General features: G+C 44.9%; 1 pseudogene across 1 annotated transcript in view; it reads left to right on the plus strand.

Annotated features, from left to right (window-relative positions):
* LOC147416439 (uroporphyrinogen decarboxylase-like) overlaps positions 1-18,643 on the plus strand; it is a 32,120-nt pseudogene extending 13,477 nt beyond the window's left edge. The window contains exons 2-6 of the transcript XR_015187514.1: positions 16,565-16,686; positions 16,761-16,871; positions 17,011-17,199; positions 17,305-17,429; positions 17,510-18,643. The product of XR_015187514.1 is annotated as a uroporphyrinogen decarboxylase-like (transcript). The remainder of the gene's footprint in view (positions 1-16,564; positions 16,687-16,760; positions 16,872-17,010; positions 17,200-17,304; positions 17,430-17,509) is intronic.
* Positions 18,644-19,015: the final 372 nt, after the last annotated feature.

The raw sequence follows: 19,015 nt of genomic DNA on the forward strand, positions 1-19,015 counted from the left end.
CATCAGAGTCTACGCTACTTCTTGTTGCAGAAGCAGCTTTCAGAAAAGCTGATGAAGTGGGCTATTATATTGTCATAGTTTCATTTCTAGACAGTCCATGTACAGGGACAGAAGAACTTAGTGGCAGATGCGTTGTCTCGGAAGCCCTTAGTTCTGGCTATTTCCGCGATCCATCATCGAAGGTTTGAGGATATGGTAGATCAATACGCCACAGATTCTGACTTTGCAGACATCTTTAGTCGGATACAGAGTGGGGAGATAGTTACAGGCTATTCTATACGGGACATCTATTTGATGTGCAAAACGATGTGTGTTACACAGCCGTTGAGGGGAAAGGTTTTGACAGAGTGCCACTGTCCACCCTTTTCAGGCCACCGCGACATAAATACTACCTTGAAGGGTGTTGAGCGTTACTTCTACTGATTGAGGCTCAAAAAGAATGTGGACGACTTTGTTCGCAATTGCTTAGTATGCCAAAAGGTCAAGTTTAACAAGCATAAGGCACCAAGACTTTTACAGCCTTTACCCATTCCCTCCCGCCCTTGGGAAAGCATTGCTATGGATTTCATTTTTGGGCTTCCCAAGACTCAAAGTGGGCATGATGGTATTTGGACAGTCATTGACAGATTTAGCAAGCAAGCTCACTTTGTTCCGGTAAAGAAAACGGTCAAGCCTGAACATTTGGCGAGACTGTTCATGTCACAGAATTTTCGGTTACATGGCATGTTTGAGTCGATAGTCTCTGACAGATATCCCCGATTCATGAGTTTGTTTTGGAGGGCAATCTAGGAGAACATTGGCATGCGGTTGCAGTTTTCATCATCATTCCACCCACAGACAGATGGGCAATCTGAGATGTTAGGTGCAGCGGAATGAATGTTGTTTTTCTCAAGATTAGTGATCTTTATTGCTCAAGGTTCCTTTTAGTTCTTAGGGAAAGAGAGAGCTTTCCGTCTTATGGAGAGTGCTATGATCACGAACAAAGTGAATGGATATTGTGCGTGCAAGTGAACGAGACTGAGAGAAGGAGAGAGAAGAGATACGACACCCGAGAGGTTGTAAAACCCTCCTCCGAAGGCCCCACTCTCGTCGGCGAGAGTGGTCTACTCTGATTGCACAAAGGTGTACAATGCGTATGCAATGGGACTATGCCGCCGCCGCCGCCGACGACGGCGATGACGACGACGACTTCGTGGCTGAAAATTGGGATCTTCTATTTGCTGATTTTCATGGACTGTTTGGGGCTGAAAAAGGCTGTTTCCTACTGCTGTCCTAGGGCTGAAAATGACTGTTTTGTCGACTGAATTTTACTGTCCCTGTAGGGGCTGAACTGGTGAACAAAAACGCTGACCTAGCTGCGTTTTTGGGCTGCGTTTTGGTTGCTGCAGGGCTGAGAAAAAATGCTGGCTGCAGGTCTCTTATCGTTGACAAAAACGCCAGGTACTTGATGCCAAAACGCTGCAGTAGGCTGATGCTGAAAACGCTGCGGATCTGCAACAACTGCTAGCGTTAGTAAGATTTGGGGCTGCTGCTAGTGGAGGGAAGAAACGCCAGGCTTCAGAGGTTCAAGGGGATGGCGATGGATGTCCTGGAAAGCAAAAACGCTAATGTTGCTGGGTTCTGTCGCGGGGAAAAACTCCGAGGGTGATGGGAGGTATGGCGATGGGTCATGAGGGGGGGTATTGCTGAGAAGTTGCTTGTTGAGCGTGAAGCTCCTGCTGCCTCTTCTGCCAGAAAGTGTGAACTTTGGTTTGCTTATATATTAACTTAGCAAATTTGCCCTACCTACTTTTGTAGGAAAGTCACTTGAAAATAATAAGTGAAAATCCCAATAAATAGGAAAATAGGCTAAATGCATTGGAAAATTCCCCTTACTGATGCTAATGGACACTGATGCTAATGGATTCTGATGGGAATTCCGATGATCATGTTGTGTGCAACCGGAGGATATGCATCTATGCTAAGTGACTGGGCATGCACGTTTTACGAATAGACTCACAAAAGTGCCAGATCACTGCTAATCTAACTTGATTGGACTGACTGAACCCGGCTGTGGTGTAGCTTGTCCACGTACACATAGGGTTGGGATGTGTCACGTGACATGAGCTAGCCTATTTAGTGGTTTTGGATTTGTTGAACTCTTACATTTCGCATTAAAAGAATCAATGGGACAAGTACTTGCCTTTGGTGGAATTAGCCTACAACAATATGGTTCATTCTTCGACAAGGAAGGCGCCATTTGAGGTAATCAAAGGTACTAAGAAGGTTTCTCCCTTTCTAGGCACCAAAGACGAGAGGTTCGCGAGGCTCTAGAGAAGTCTCAAGCACGGCATAAGAAGGCAGCAAATAAACATAGACGCGACTTGAAGTTCAAGGAAGATGACTGGGTGCTTTTACGCTTTGAGAAAGCACGCCTAAGGAAACGAAAGAGAAAGGATCGGCTTTTTCCAAAGCTCAGCATGAGGTATTATGGCCCTTTCCAGATTCAAAAAAAGATAGATGATGTATCCTTTAGACTCAAGTTGTCGGACACTTGGAAGATTCACAATGCTTTTCATGTGAGTCTCTTGAAACTTTTCAAGGGTGAGGTGCTAGTTGACAGGGAGCCTGATGAGCAACTTGAAATGGAAGAGAGCGAGTGTAATAGACTTGGACACTCCAAGTCAAGGATCTACCACGACAGCACCAATTAACCACTTCAAAACAGTTCATAGTTCACAATTTATTCGACACTGGTCCGACGGAGTTCCGTGCCTAGAGATATTGGCCCCAAAGACTGGCGTCCCTTTCGGTATCTCTTTTCGTATTAATTTGAGTTCAAAGTACAAGAGTGCAGGCAGGCGCTCACACTCGGACTCTGCGTCCAGATGCTCTGAGTTGTGAGTGGCCTACCCACATATTTAAAGAGTACAAGGGATGCCAAAAGCAGAGCCCCAAAAGCTGAAAATCAAAAGCCCAAATAAAGCAAAGGCTCTTTCTCTCTCTTGTTTGTAAAAAATAAAGCAAGTCCCAAAAAGCTGTCCATAATTAGCTTTTAAAAATAAAGCTGAAAAGCTCTGTCTCAAGCTCTTTTGGATAAAAGCAAAAGAGTTTCTCTGTATTGCGTAGAAAAAGCAAATCCCATGCAAAACAGACAGAGGCCATGGACCGTCTTAGCATACACTGACTGTTAGTACCTACGTACGTGGAACACACATCTAGCACATGTATCAATCGACAGTCACGTCACACAACATCACAGGACATCACTCGACATCACAGGACATCACATGACATTCAACATTCATTCCGGATCTTAGACCATGATTTATCGGCAATGTAGCTAGCAATCGCATCTAGATCCAGTCAGGACCTTATAGATGTCTGATTAAAAACAAGTCAAGAACAAATCAGTTTCATATTTAGGAATTCCATTTCATAAAGTCATCCAACAGAATACTGTCAGCTCTCAGTATCCCTGAAGCTCAAAGAGACATCACTGACTCTAGTATTCAAAAATCGAGGCATCTGTTGACAAAGGAGCGGAGTAACTCCCCTCTTGTGCAAACCCACTGCACCAGATCTTTGGCCAAGCTGAATTCTGGGTTCCATTTGGAGTAGACTATGCTAAACCAAAAGCTTCAAGGTAAAGATTCACATTCCGAGGAATATCTGCTAGGTCTTCCTTCTCCATTCGCTTCGCATCCAATGCGAAGTAGGTCTTGAATTTAACCAAGAACCGTAAGTTCGCTTTACCTTCTTTCTTTCTTTCTGTGCCAATTTCTGTTCTGGAACGAGTATCTGCTCGTTTTCGTCCAATTCGAGTTGTTCATCATCAGGCACATCGCCTTCAAAAGGCTTCAAGAGACTCACATGGAAAACATTGTGAATCCTCCAAGTATTCTGGCAGCTTCAGTCCAAAGGAGATATCATTCATCTTTTCGAAAAATCTGGAAAGGTCCACACTATTTCATGTTAAGCTTTCAAAGAAGGCGCTCCTTTCCCTTTTTTTTTTCTTTCTCGGGCGTGCCTTCCCATAATGTAAGAGCACCCAATTCTTCTTCTTCAATTTCAAATTGCAACAATAGCGATCTCCTACCTTTTTTTGTCTTTCCTGAAATTTTTGCAAAGCCTTCCGGATAAAGTTCTTCGTGAACTGGTCGGCTTCAAAGAAAAATTTTGTCTTTCGCACTAAGGAAGGGTAGAACCTCGTAGCAAATTCAAAATCCTCAAATGGCATCTCCCCCATCAAATAGTCAAACGTGTTTCTATAGGCATATTCCACCAAAGGTAAAAACCTTTCCCAAGTAGTCTTCTGATCCAACCAAGAAGACTTCAACAAAGCCAGTACCACTGAATTAGCAATCTCTGATTGCTCGTCAGTTTGCGGGTGGAACGATGACGAGAACTGCAATCGGGTGCCTATAATCTCCCCAAATAACTGTCCGAAAACAAACTCGTGAACCTGGGGTCCCTGTCGGAGACAATCGTCTCAAACATGCCATGTAATCTAAAGACCTGGGCAATAAAGAGTCGTGCCCACGCTGTGTTCTCGGGAGATGAAATCCATTGCAATACGTTCCCAGGGCGGGGTGGTATGGGTAAAAAGGCTGTAACAATCCCTGTGCTTTATACCTGTCAAACTTGACCTTCTGGCATACCAAGCAACTGTGCACAAACTCGTCCACATTCTTCTTGAGTCTCGGCCAAAAGACATATCTCTCTACCCCTTTCAAGGTGGTAGCAATGCCGCCGTGACCCGTAAAAGACGGACAGTGGCATTCGGTTAGAACCTTTTTCGTCAACTGTTGTGTAATGCAAAACATGGTTTTTCTCATCTAGTAGCCATCCCGAATGGAATAATCCGCTACTATCTCCCCTTTCTGTATTCAACTGAAAACATCTGCAAAATCTGTTCTGTGGTGTACTAACCGACCATATCCTCGAAGTTCCTATGATGTATCGTAGAAATAGCCAGAACCAACGGCTTTCGGGACAAAATATTTACCACCAATTTCTTCTGTCCCTGCACATGGACAATATGGAAGTAAACTGTGACAAGATGTTTGCCCACCGCATCTGCTTTTCCGATAGCTGCTTCCATGACAAGAAGTAGCATAAACTCCCATCATATGTGAAAAACCGTAAAATCGGCTCCGAGTAGGTAATGTTGCCACTGAATAAGAGCATGGATAGCCGCCAAAAGCTCTTTTTCACATATTTGTACTATCAATTCCGGCCTTGAAAACAATCAGCTCTCATAGGCATGACATTGGCCTTGTTGCATTAAGACCGCATCCAGACTACGACCACAAGTATCACAATATACTTCAAGCGACTTCTGCAAGTCTGACAAAGTAAAAACTGGTCCCGTAGTCCATTTCTCTTTCAAAGTCTGAATGGCAATCACCTCTGTGGGTCCCCACGAGAAAGGGACTCCTTTCTGTATCAAGATATGCAAAGGGGAAGCAACCTCTGCAAATTTTCGAATGAACCGCCTGTAGTACGAACACAGTCCCAAGAAGCTTCCAACTAATGAACCGCCTGTAGTACGAACACAGTCCCAAGAAGCTTCCAACTTCCTGGACATTCTTCAAATCGGGCCAATCACGGATAGTCTCTATCTTGGCCAGATCCATTTGCACTCTTGCTGCTGAGACAAAGTGTCCCAAAAAGTGTATCTCTTGTAGGAAAGATTCACTTTTCTTTGCATTAATCACTAACTTGAGATCTCGTAATGCCTGAAAGACCTGAAGTAGATGATCTCTATGTTCTGCCTCATTCTTGGGGAAAACAATGATATTGTCAAAGAAAGTGCCAACAAATAGCCTGTACTCTAGAAAAATCTTGTCTATCCTGATGATATCCACTCTTCAAATCAATCCTGCTAAAACACGAAGATCCTTGTAATCTGTCGAGTATATCATCGATCCTAGGAATTGGAAATTTGTTCTTGATGGTGATTTTGTTGAGAGCTCTATAATCGATGCACATTCTCCAAGATCCGTCTTTTTTTTTCCAAAACCAACAACACTGGAGAGCAATACGGTAGAGTACTAGGCTGGACAAAACCCTTTTCCAAGAGGTCTTTCACTTGGTTTATAATCTCTTCGTTCTGGGCTCGGCTCACACGGTAAGGTGGCCGTTTCGGTGGCGTGCTTCCAGGTATCAGATCAATGGTATGATCGTGAGGACGAGTGGGTGGTAACTCGCCTGACAGGCCCTCTGAAAAGCAATCGGCATGAGTGTGGAGAAAATCTTGGCGTTCTTTTGTTCAGGTCAAAACATATTCGACCTTCATCCATCGTTCAGTTCTCTCCCAAAAAAAAGTGAGTAAAGAAACTGAAGTTTCATCAAGTACAATCTCTGAGCCCTTCATTTGTCGAAGTCGCATTCTCTGTCCGGTAGTCAACCACGGCGTTGTTCTTGTGGTACCGAGGGATTTTGAGTAGAACGTCACAACCTTCCAAGGCAATTACGTAAAACTCCGCGTGCCCTAAACACTCCTGTCATTGCAAACGAAGTTTGCCAATGCTTGGTGTAATGGCAACATCCCGTCCGGGTGCCACTCGAACTACCTCCGCCTGTGGCCTCAGCCTGTCGGGCGTAATTCCAAATCGAGCGCCAATTCAAGAAGTTGGCCTGGGCTCCTTCAAAAGAGCTTCCTGATCTTTCCCTTTGCCCGACAAAGTTTGTACTTTCATTCATTTGATTCGGTTCAGGCCCCACGCAATGTGGTACCAGTTATGCTTTTTATCTGCCTTTTTTGCCACGTCCCTCAGCTGCTTTAGAACTTTGTGTCCTTTCTTCATCCTGCTCATTCAGTGCCTTTTTAGGGCACTTCGCGGAGATATGTTCAGTTTCCCGCATCCAAAGCACTTCCCCTCCTTTATGTAGAGAGCCCTCTCTTGAGGAGTAAGCTTGGGTCATGCATCCTTTTCTTTCTGTTGGGTTGCTCTTTCTTTTTGTACTTTCATTTCTCGAAGTCTATTCAGCTCTTTGTGTCATGATCTCATCGGTGGGGTAAGTCAGATTGCCAAAGTGAATTGCAAAACCCCGTTTCGCATGACTCATCAACTCCTGAATAGAAGCTAACTGCTGTTCCAAGCAGTGATCTCGGATCTCTGTAGATAGACCCAAGGTAAACCGCTCAATCTTCTCCTTGAACGAGATCTTCTTAAATGAAGAGGCGGGTAGAAAAGAGCTCCATAATTTCTCGCAATAAGCGTCCACTCTATCTTTCTTGGTCATCTGAAGATGGTTCCAAGCAGTTTGTATATCGCGTTCATACTCTCGAGTCAGCCAAGAAGAAATAAAAAGCCTCTTGAATTTCAGCCATTTAACTGGCGCAGTCTTGTTTAATAGAAGCGTGGACCACCAAGTTCGAGCATTGCCCTGAAAGTAAGAGGTAGCTCTCCGAATCTTTGAGTGCTCTGAGGAACGCCCTCTGCGAAAGCGATGTCAAACTGCTGTACAAAAGACAAAGCCTTCGAAGCATCTCTATATCCCAAAAACGTGTCAAATTTAATTGACTGTCCACCTTCTTTAAACTGTCGGACTTTCTTGCTTTTGTCTTCGAGAAAGTCATACTGGTTGGCTTTGTAAAAATTCTTCTTCTTTGCATAAAAATTGCTCTCATCAGAGTCTAAAGTGTCTGTAGACGAGTCCTTTGTAGAACTGTCACTCACTGAGATTTAGACTTCTTTGCCTTTTTCTTGCCCTTTCCAAAGCGTTGTTTCTTGCTTCGCTTTTGGCCTTTTCGGTCTTCTTCGCTCGAGTCAGATGAGCTAGAAGAACTGTTAGAAGAAGAAGAAGAAGAAGAAGAAGAACTGGGTACTCCTTCGAATCGAACACGCTTCTTCTGTTTCTTTGCTTTTTGAAATGTCGAATGACGACCCAAATAACCTGGGAAGTCAATGCCTTTCTTCTGCTTTTTGCTGTGCTTTTTAGCTTTGTTTTGCGCGTCAAAAAGCTGAGCAATTCGCGCATCAACCACCTCTTCTAATTCCTTCTCTATATATTTCTTGTGAGCAGAAGGTTTCTTGAGAGCGGGTTTTGGTGGTGGTGGTGTGGTTTTTTGCCACTGCACATGCACCTCTTGAAAAGAAGTCTTGCTCATATATTTTGCAAATTTTTGGGTCCTTCGCAAAATTGAGCACCATCTTTGTTGCATCGCCGATCAATTGACGACGCTCCATCTCTCGACGCTCCGCTTGAGTAGGCCGAGGCGGGCCATACTCCGTGCCGGAATCTTCTTTGTGATCCCTTCCAGCATCTCCGAATGCAGAGGGAGTCGATTGATCCTTGGGTGAAGCCATAGGTGCCACGGGAAAAAAAATTTGGGATCGGATTTCTTGTAGAAGAGAAATCGGCCGCGTTCTGATACCACTGTAACAGACTTGGACACTCCAAGTCAAGAATCTACCGCGACAGCACTAAATAACCACTTCAAAACAGTTCATAGTTCACAATTTATTCGACACTGGCCCGGCGGAGTTCCGTGCCTAGGTCCATTTAATGCAACATTTGGACTCTGAAGGGGTGGTTGGCTGAATTGGTAAAGCCTGTGGAATAGGCGATCTAACCACTTGTTCGTGGACAGAAGGAATTTGTCTTGGAGCCCCAACTGACTTTGCAACATGGGAGTGCTCCCTTCCCCATTTGAGACGCATCAAGGGACCCGGTCTTGAGCCTCAACAGGCTCTCTTGCATGAGAAAGTTGCCTGCTCTGCTGTGACATTGGTGGTGCTTGCAGAAATTGCATAATCCTAGGGTTCTGCACCAACTGAGAAAACACATTCTCAGCAGCAACCAACTTTGTCCTCAACGCATCCTCTTCTAGGTGCCCGGTCATAAACCCTTGACCTTGTAGAGCATTCAAATCAACGAAAGGCATAGACAGGGATGGTCGTGAACTCTCGCCACGCTCGAACGCTGGATGAGGAATAGTGTAATTCCAAGTTCCTGTGCTGTGTGTCTTTGCCGCAAACCAACCAAGGCTCACTCTTTAAGGAAAAAGTGATTTTGTCTCGGCAACGGAACCATGAAACCTGCCCGCGGTAGACTTAAGCTTTCACCCGAATCTTTACTTGATAAACTTTACTTAAACTTTACGACACAGAGAAACTTCATGAATAAATGTGTGACTGGAATCAACACTTCAAACAAAGCATGGCTTGGCAGCTAGAGTGCTTCCAAGCAGACAGCGACACCCTGTAGGCCCCAAAGACTGGGGCCCCTTTCGGTATTTCTTTATTCTTATTGAGCTTAGGAGAAAACCTGCAAATTCCTACGAGCTGTCCCGCTTTTACTGGGCTGAAAATGACTTACTCTAGCCCGATTTCGGCAGCATAACCGTAGTAGGAGGCTTCACAAACAAAATCCCCGTGCAAAGGGTGACTTTCCTGGTGCATTCGAACACTTTCCCAAACCTAGCAAGAATCTGTAGCATGCTGAATTCTCTGTTTTCTGCCCTGAAAATGCACCAGAACACGTGTACAATGATCCCCTAGCTTCTGCGAAGCTCTTGGGGGTATTAGGGATCAATAAAGGTCAAAACCCTAAACCTGCAAAGTTACACAGCAAGCTGTAATTTACTGTTTTGGGCTCCGTTTCGTGTGCCGGTCGCATCCATTGCAAGCCCTCGAGCTCCTGCACGTGTACGCTACTTCCCCTTTGAATGGACGAGATTTCTCGCGAGAAATCTCTCCAAATTCACCTGTACTTGCGGGAGATTAGCAATTACCTAATCTAGTACCTGTGCAAGAGGCTCTCGCCTCGGCAAACGCGCATGAACCCACACAACTGTACATACAGATGAAAAGCCCTCGAGCAGGGCATCACGTTTCTGTGTTCAAAGGGGGAGAGAGATGCACGAGAGCAGAATCATCGTGCTACATAAGACAAGGGAAAATGCAAGCTTTCCATTAACGCTATGATCACTTGCACCCACTACTCACACACACTGGAGTTCACTTATGTGCAAAATCAGCCTCCTCTCTCAATTTGGGCGTCCGCCCCCTCTTCATGCAAGTTTGGAAATTCGAACAGGTGCCGCTATGTGTCCACTTTGCCTCTTTTGAGTTAATTTTCTAGTACCCACCAACTTATAAGTGTCACAAGGGGCCTAAATGACTTTGAATTGAGCCTAGACATACTTTTATTGCTCGGATTTTAGTGCCGACTTGCCGGACCATCTTGTGGCAACCTGCCCTTCACTGTTGCAGGTGAAACTCAGCCTCGTGAGACTCTCTCTCTCTCTCTCTCTCTCCACATCTCTACCTCTCTCTCATTCTCTCTATATAAGGAAATAAAAGAAATCATATTCATCATACTGAGTAACAATCATTAACGCAAGGAAGAAGTGTGAAGTCTAGATCTTATCACCATTTCAATTCCGCTGCACCTTACATTGGTATCAAAGCTTTGTGATTTTGTACTAATCCGCTAATCTCCGGTTTTGTTTTTCCCTTCTCTAGTGTTTGAGTTTATGTTGTAGCGTTTCGCCCAAGGATGCTTCTCTCACCCAAGGAACTATAGGACTTGCCATTGTGCATAGGACCGTGCGTCTTGAGCGTAGATTCTAGAAAATACAAACTGTATATTAGGGGTTACAGTTGTGACTTGGTGTGCGCGCTCGACCACCTCGACATGAACAAATCCTAGCATGGATATTTGCAGTCATAACTTTTTCGACATGATAGATTGCATCAGTGAAGACATGCACTGGAAACATGAAGATATTGATTGCGAGTATTAGGATTTGTTAGCGGCCTGTCATGATAAAGGAAGGCGCCATCCAGATTAGGCTATTGGCTTTGGAGTCTTGGCATTGTTTGCACAGCCATCTCTCCCATCTACTTGAAGAAGTCAATCATTCCAGAAGACGCATTGCACGTCATTGATGCGTATGCATCTTTGGCAGCACATTGGGTCCACACCATGTACATCTTCTTAGCAATTGGTAGCCATCAATCTTGAGCCAAAGGGTTCCAATTCGAGGGAGACACCGTGGGAGTTCTCAAGCATCGTGAGCCTACATTCGCAGCCACATCTGTTGCAGAGACGAGGATTGATCTAGAGCGTCTATCATATGACAATCTAGTCGAAGCTCCAAGAGGAGCCTCTCTTTGAGGAGCTACTTGGGGTTTCATGAGACATCATACGGAGGACTTGCCATGGTTCAAGGGCATTTTAAAGGACATATTCATCTTCATCTCCCATTTGGTGTTGCTCTCGCCAATCTTCCCACGTAGGGGCAGCATAGGTTGGCTGGTAACCTTTGTGGGCATTGGCGTTTGCATAACCAGCCATTCGCTCTACAAGCATCCATCCAGTTTGCAGTTTGGCTCATATGATCTGAGTTAGGGTAGCAAAGGTTGCCAGTAACCAACAAGGGAATCGTTGATCCAAGAGGTAGTCCATTGGTTGCGAGTAGATGTATAATCACCATCCTTGTCTTTTGGACATTTCCACATCACTCCGGGAGCCTCTCTCAAAAGTAGTCTTGGAGGACATCACCTAGAAGGCCATTCATTCAAGACCATCTTATGTGAGGGGGCGAAGTAGCAAAGGACAATATAGATGATCCTGTCACGTGATAGCTCAAAGCGGATCCAAAGGTAAGGGGCCTGTGGGTCCCGTGCCGCAATCTGTATCCTGCTTTGGAGTCCCTAATTGAAAAGTATAGCCATCCCTCTCGACCCTCGTGTAGTGTGCTGGGGAATGCTCCCTCGATGTGAAGACTCCCACTGAAAGCCATGAATCCTCGGTAGACTTCGCTATGGGCTCTCATGTGTCTCTGTCAGGATGAGGTCCCATCATCTCCTCAAGTCTCTGTGGATGTGTCCGTAGATCCGTGTTGCAATTCCAAACCGCAATGTGAATCTCCTCATGTGTTCCACAAGCCGTGAGTCTATGCAATGAATGGTCTTGCCATCGATGACGACCCTACCATCTCGATATACTGCATTCTTTCCTTCTTTGCAAGCTTTTTTGACTCTAGGCATGCTTGTACGGCGGTGGTCTTGTTGCATCTTCATGAGGTCGTCGTCAAGGTAGATAGGAGAGCCCTCAAAGACCCTCTTTTGGATGAAGGAGGTTCGGGACTCCTTGGAGGTGAATTGGAGGATGAGAGCTCTTTATAGCAAGTCTTTGCTGGCTCTTCAAGCTTTGGAGAAGGGTAGCTCCTCTTCTTCCTTGTACCCTAGTTTCATGCATGGGGCTTTCCCATCGCTCTTGGGTGTGGATCCCTCCTCTTTTTTGATGCCAATCACTTGCACGTTGAGATGGCAGGCTTGTTGCATCTTCTTTTCCTCAATGATTGTGTGTATGATGAGTGCCCCATCCTTTTGGCTTCCTCCCTTGCTTCTTTTTTGATATTCTTCTCGACTACTTCGACCCATCCCTCCTTGGTGGCCTCCAACTTGTCTTCGATGCTTGCGATGAGGGCTTTGGTGATCGCTTTGAAGGCTTCCTTGGCTTCCGCTGCGATAGAGGCTCGGAGGAGTTCGATTTTTTCCTTCAACTCTTCCTTTTCTTTCTTCCATTCAGCCTTCTCCTTCTCTCTCTCTCTCTCTCTCTCCTCCCCCCACTTCTCCTTCTCCTTCTTCCATGCTTCCTTCTCCTTGGCGAGGCTCTCCGTTTCTTTCTCGAGCTTCACAAGCCTGTTGATGATGTTGGTGATGGAGGCATCGGCGATCTTCTTGTTGCCTTTGATCTTGTCGTCCAATTTTCTCATCTTTGAGAGAGAGAGAGAGAGAGTGTCACATGACACATCCAAACCTATGTGTCTGTGGACAAACTACAGCATGACCAGGGTTCAGTTCAGTCAAGTCAGTCTAGGATAGGAAGTGATCTGACACTTTTGTGAGTCTGTTCGCAGACCGTGCATGTCCAGACACTTAGATTAGATGCATATCCTTTGGTTGCACACATCATGATCATCAGATTTCCATCAAAACCCATCAGGAGCATTTTTACAGTGCATAGACCTATTTTTCCTATTTTTGACATTTTTCACTTATTATTTTTAAGTAATTTTTGTTGGGAAGTAGGTATGGCAATTTTGCTAAGTTTGTATATAAGCAAACCTAGCGCCAGCACTTTCTGGCAGAAGAGGTAGCAGGAGCACCTTGCTCAACAGGGAACTTCTCAGCAAGACTGACCCCCGCGACAACTCTAGCGTTTTCAGCATTGCAGAAGGCCTAGCGTTTTTGCATCAGATCAGCCAACGTTTTTGCATTTGCAGATTCACGGCGACAGTAGACAGCAGATCAGCCCTAGCGTTAGCAGATTCCCCCACAACAGCAGATCAGCCCTAGCGCTAGCAGAATTCAGCCCTAGTGTTTTTGGAGCAGCAAGCGACCTAGCGTTTTGCAGTTCCTTCGCGACGGAATCCACAGTAGCACCAGCGTTTTCAGTTTTCAGCAGTCAGATCCTGCAGTAGAACCCCCGAACCTCGCAGATCTCACCTTCCTGTAGCAGATCCTCGCCGCACGGTCAGATCCCGCGAAGTTTGCAAATTCAGCCCGGAAAACGCAGATTTCAGCATCTGCGTTTTCAGCGCGTCGTCGTCGCATCGTGTAATCGACATCGTCACCGACATAGAGTCAGAATTCAGTAGATAAAGATTTGCAGATTTCAGCCCCTTAGCGTTCTCAAATTTCAGCCCGTCTCGTCGTCGTCCTCATCGTCGGCAAGTCCAAGCATCGTAGAGATTTGTGCAATCATAAGTAGACCGCTCTCGCCATAGAGAGTGGGGCCCTTGGAGGAGGGTTTGACAACATCTCTGGTGTCGTATTCTCTTCTCTCTCTATCTCTTAGTCTCATGCACCTTCATGCACAGTGTCCATTTACTTTGTTTGTGTCTATTGCACTCTCTCATTAAAGAACGGAAGGCTCTCCCTTCGCTAAGTAAAAGGAACCTTGAGCACAGTTCGGAGCACTCATCTAGAGCAAAGTTCAACATTCTCTTCCGCTGCACCTTACACACACACACACACACACACACACACACACACACACACACACAAATGAAATGAAATGAAATGTTATATTAACGTCTTCAAAAGGCCAAAATGACCTATGAGACCAATCAGTTACAAAATAGTGAATCTAATACCATGTCTGGGTACAAAAGAACTAGAAAAGAACTAGAAGTGGAACAAAATACTACTACTACTACTACAATCTAAAACTACGTGGGTGTAGCAGCTGATACAATAGGTACCCGGTAAACTGGATGTAACAGTGTGTGAAACAAAGATGGAAGAAATGGTGAGGATCCATCCTCATCTGCACTCTGGATGTCGAGAGAGTATGGCTCGAATCTTCTGTTGTAGTCTCCGTCGATGCTGTGTAGCTCCTCTCCTCAGTCGCGGTCGTCTGTATCTCTGTAGCTCCAATGCTCGGTCGATGAGAGTGCCAGTAGTGGTCGAATGAGTGTGGGACGAGCTCTGCAGTGGTGGCTGCTCCTCTGGCTGTCCCATATCTAGTGAAAAGAAATCTGTAATGTGTCTCTGGGACTGCCTCTCTCTAGCTCTCCCCAGTAAAGTGTCTCTACACCTGTGTAACTCAAGTAGATATAGTCCAAGACATCTCTGATCCTCATAACTCATGACCCTAGATAGAGGACCAAAACCCTCTCTTATTAAGCAGTGGAAACGCCCCCGTATCTCATAGAACACTGTGCAATGACATATGTAGTGCAACTCTGTCTCTGGCTCTCTCTGGCATAATCGGCATATCCTGCTGTCTGCTGGTATCCCTCTGAATCTACCAGTCTCAATCTCGAGCTGATGTGAGGATGTGCGTATCTGACCAATGGCACAACGCAAACCATGAGACATATGTGTGTCCATGTAGCTGGGTCGAATCACAAACCCATCTCCTGTGAGGTGGAGAAGATGCTCTCTATAGAAAGCCATCTTCGTGCTCAACTCCTGAGGCGGCTCTATCCATGTCCTCCTGGTGTCGAGCTGGATCAGGTCCTGACGAATGAGTCTAGTGATCTCCACCCGTGTAAGAGACAGCGAGGGTGCCTGAAGAGAATACTGGAAAGGGGGCAACCTGTCCATGGTGAAGCCATGCGTCTGAAACCATGAAGTCATCTGTGCATACCAGCATGAAGTGTCCCCCTGTAGAGCTAACTGTCTGGAAGACTCAAGGGCCAGTCTAGCATATCTGAGAGAGAGAGAGAGAGAGAGAAGAGAGAGAGAGAGAGAGAGAGAGAGCTAGTGCTTTGTTTTTCTTGCAAAAAAGATAGAGGGGGAGGTTGAAAATAGCAGGAGAAGGGAGCGCCCAGCTTTTTGGCCATAAGTTTGGCCAGTGGCTGCCCACTTATTAAGTGGACGGCCGAACACTATTAAAAATGGTATGAACTTGCCAAAAACTTATAAGCTGAAAAATTATGCTCACAAAATTACAACACAGGCGTCCTTGGATGTTCCGATGTAGTCTCATACATAGATGCAATGCCAACATAGACTCAGGTAAAGCATCTGCTTTCCTGAAAAGCAATATTCTTTTTCAAACAGCAACTGCATTTCCTCAAAGCTTACTCAGAACCCATCTTCATTGAAGTGCTTGTCTCATATCTTGTGCACAACTCTAACTCAGTTCACCTCTTGTGCACAACACGAACTCAGTTTGGAATCTCGCATGATATAGAATATTCCTTGTCAGATGCCCCCGTCACCCACCATGTGACGCATCAAGAATACCCGTCGCTTAGTCCTTACTCACCGAACTTACGGAACAACTTCGCGATGCTCTATGCCACCCATTCCGTGACGCATCAAAGATGTCCGTTTTGGATGGCTGAATACTTCTTCTCAATGCTCTCTGTCTCCCATCCGATGTGACACATTGGAAGTACATGTTCTTGGTGGCCTAACAGATATTCCCGTTCATAGTGCTCTTGTCATTCATGAGAATATCTGTACTTGGATGTCTCAAGCAAGAAAACCCTCTCACTTATGGATCCAGTTAGTTCCCAAAAATCATTTAAAACTATTTTTCTTTCAGATAAAGCTAATTTAGCAACAGCAGGACCTTTCTTTAGGGTGGAGCACAGCCTTCATTGATAGTACAATCCACTATTTGGCTATTTGCCCTCCCATTTTGTGTTGTTGTCATTGTATATTCTGATTCTGACTATGGAGTGTCTCCCCTCTTTACATGTCCGTTCATGGTATTGGTTGATGTAGTCTATTGAGCGACTTTTAACTAATGGAAGGACCTATTTTTGTGCAAAAAAGGGTGGCATTCATGTAAAGAGGATTTCATGCAAAATGTTTGAGAGAGAGATAATACAAGGAAGTATAATATTGTGGGAGGATTATCGTAAAGAAAATTTCTTCGATTAAGCAGGAGTAATGTTCTGTAGTCTCTATATGAAATGTTCCACCAATAATGAGTGCTATGGTATCCAGGTAAGAACTGCAAGAGAGTGTTTCTTTGCTTTTTAGTGTGGTTCTGTTTGCTGAGTTGTGAAGCATTTTGGTTAACGACTATGTTTCGGTCAAAATTATAGGCCATTGGTAAGTGTCTAATGGGATTGCTGAGTTGTGGGTCAATTTTTCAGAATCTGCTGAGAAAGCTGTGGCATCTCAAACTATAGAACCCCTCTTGTTGAGGGCTGTAAGAGGAGAGAAGGTGGAAAGGCCCCCGGTGTGGTTAATGCGGCAAGCAGGAAGATATATGAAGGTGAGTGGAAGCCTTTGCTTATATCACATCAAATTAGCTTGTAAGCACTGAACGTCCTACCTCTTGGCTTTCAGGTCTATCGAGATTTGTGTGAGAAACATCCTTCATTCCGGGAAAGATCTGAAAATGTTGAACTTTCTAACGAAATTTCACTCCAACCGTGGAAGAAGTTTCAGCCTGATGGAGTGAGTTCAACATACTAGAATGGAAATATATCCACGACCAAGTGGTATCAGTGGCAAAATTTAGTAATACTTATAATAAGCAGAGATTTTTCATCTTAGTTGTGGATCCTCAATTTGATCACACATATGGTTACTGCAGGTGATTTTATTTTCTGATATCTTGACTCCCCTTACTGGAATGAACATACCTTTTGATATTGTTAAAGGTAAGGGCCCCATCATCCACAACCCAATTCGGACTGCCGCCGATGTTTCTCAAGTGAGGGATCTTGTCCCTGAAGAGGCCGTTCCTTACGTGGGAGAGACATTGAGGGCCTTGAAGGCAGAGGTAAGTTATTAGGTTGAATGACTGTGTGGGGGAAGAGGGGTGCTGAGTTTTGACACTGGCCTATCAATAAAGCTGAAACTGATGTTAATGCATCAAAATTGACAGGTTGGTAGTGCAGCTGCCATTCTCGGATTTGTCGGTGCTCCATTTACATTAGCATCCTACATTGTGGAGGGTGCCTCCTCCAAAATTATTCAAACATAAAGCACTTGGCATTTGGGACTCCAGAGGTAGTGCATTGCTTTTGATTTGCAGTAAGAAAATTGTACCTTGTTCTTTCTGCCTAAGCAGGTGATTTTTCATTTTTCAGGTTCTACACTCTCTGCTCCAAAAACTTGCAGTGTCTATCGCAGGGTACATTAGATACCAGGCAGATCATGGAGCTCAGGTAGTTCAGATCTTTGATTCCTGGGCGACACAATTGAGCCCAGTGGATTTTGAGGAGTTCAGTCTTCCCTATTTGAAGCAAATAATTAGTGATGTGAAACGCACTCATCCCAACCTTCCGATCATCTTGTATGCAAGTGGTAGTGGTGGCCTTCTTGAGAGGATGGCCCAAGCCGGTGCGGATGTGATTAGTGTGGATTGGTCAGTTGATATGGCAGAGGCCAGGAAAAGACTTGGAGCTGATGTAGCTGTTCAAGGTAATGTTGATCCAGGGGTTTTATTTGGTTCGAAGGATTTCATCACGAAGCGAATTCATGACACTGTTGCAAAAGCTGGGCAGCACAAGCACATTTTGAATCTCGGCCATGGTGTGCTGGTTGGAACTCCTGAGGAGAATGTTGAGCACTTTTTTGAAGTGGCAAAGGGATTACGATATGAGTGATGCCGGATGGTGCCCCTTTTGTTACATACAGTCTGGAGTAGAGCCCCATCTATGAGTCTGTCAGCCTGGAGCAGCTATGGAGGCAGCTATATAGTCTCAAGAGAAGTAGCAGCTCCGATGTCGACGAAGAGCTGGTGTTTACATCCCTCCTCCTCAACGCCACACCCTGTCATAAGCAATGAAGTTTCTGCAGCCCCACAGACTAGCAGCTCATTTCAAACCTCAAGCAAGCCCAATGTCGAGGTTTTTTGTGCCCGTGTACAACGGGTGTTACTTTTTCCATAGGAGCCAGGTGGTTGTGGGTAGTAAGATGTGCTCTCTCTCTCTCTCTCTCTCTCTCTCTCTCTCTCTCTCTCAGAACTAACTGCCTCTGGCTCTCTTTCTCCAATTGAAAGGCAATGCCATTGTATGCCTGCGGACTCCTTGTTTCAACTTACATTGTTATGAGCTTTCTTTTGATAAGGAAGCATGCATTGGCAGTGTGTTGTTTTTGCCAGTTTTATTGTAAATCTCAACCTTGAGGGCCTGGCCTCTTCATTGTCAGAATCTTTGTCCATTAAAAGGTAGGATTGCAAGAGTTTTTCAAGAAATGGAGAGATTGTCCATTGAAATTCATATGACTCTCTGCTTGTGGTTTTATTTTCGTTCTTTGTAAACCGGATGGAGTCAAGCTTGTGTCACTGTTAAAATTTTGAAGTATTAGATACACTACAAAGGACATATACATCCACAACAAGGAATAGAGAGAATAGACTGTTCTTGAAATCGTTATCGTTTCGTAAACCTAACAACATTTGCCTTTGGAGCCACTTGTTATCTTCTTTAAATTTGAATACATTGTTTTTGGATGCAAGTGGTGTTTCCCTTTGCTTGTTTTTCTCATGACTTGTTCTCACTTGCTCGGTGATTGTGATACCTCCAGCATTTTTCTTTCGTCTTCGACCAACCTGAATCTCTTTGTAAGAACTAAAATGGGAGGGTGAGACC

This window comes from Adiantum capillus-veneris, unplaced genomic scaffold, assembly GCF_014529385.1.
Source record: "Adiantum capillus-veneris isolate H3 unplaced genomic scaffold, ASM1452938v2 Hic_scaffold_974, whole genome shotgun sequence".
Classification (NCBI taxonomy): Eukaryota; Viridiplantae; Streptophyta; class Polypodiopsida; order Polypodiales; family Pteridaceae; genus Adiantum; species Adiantum capillus-veneris.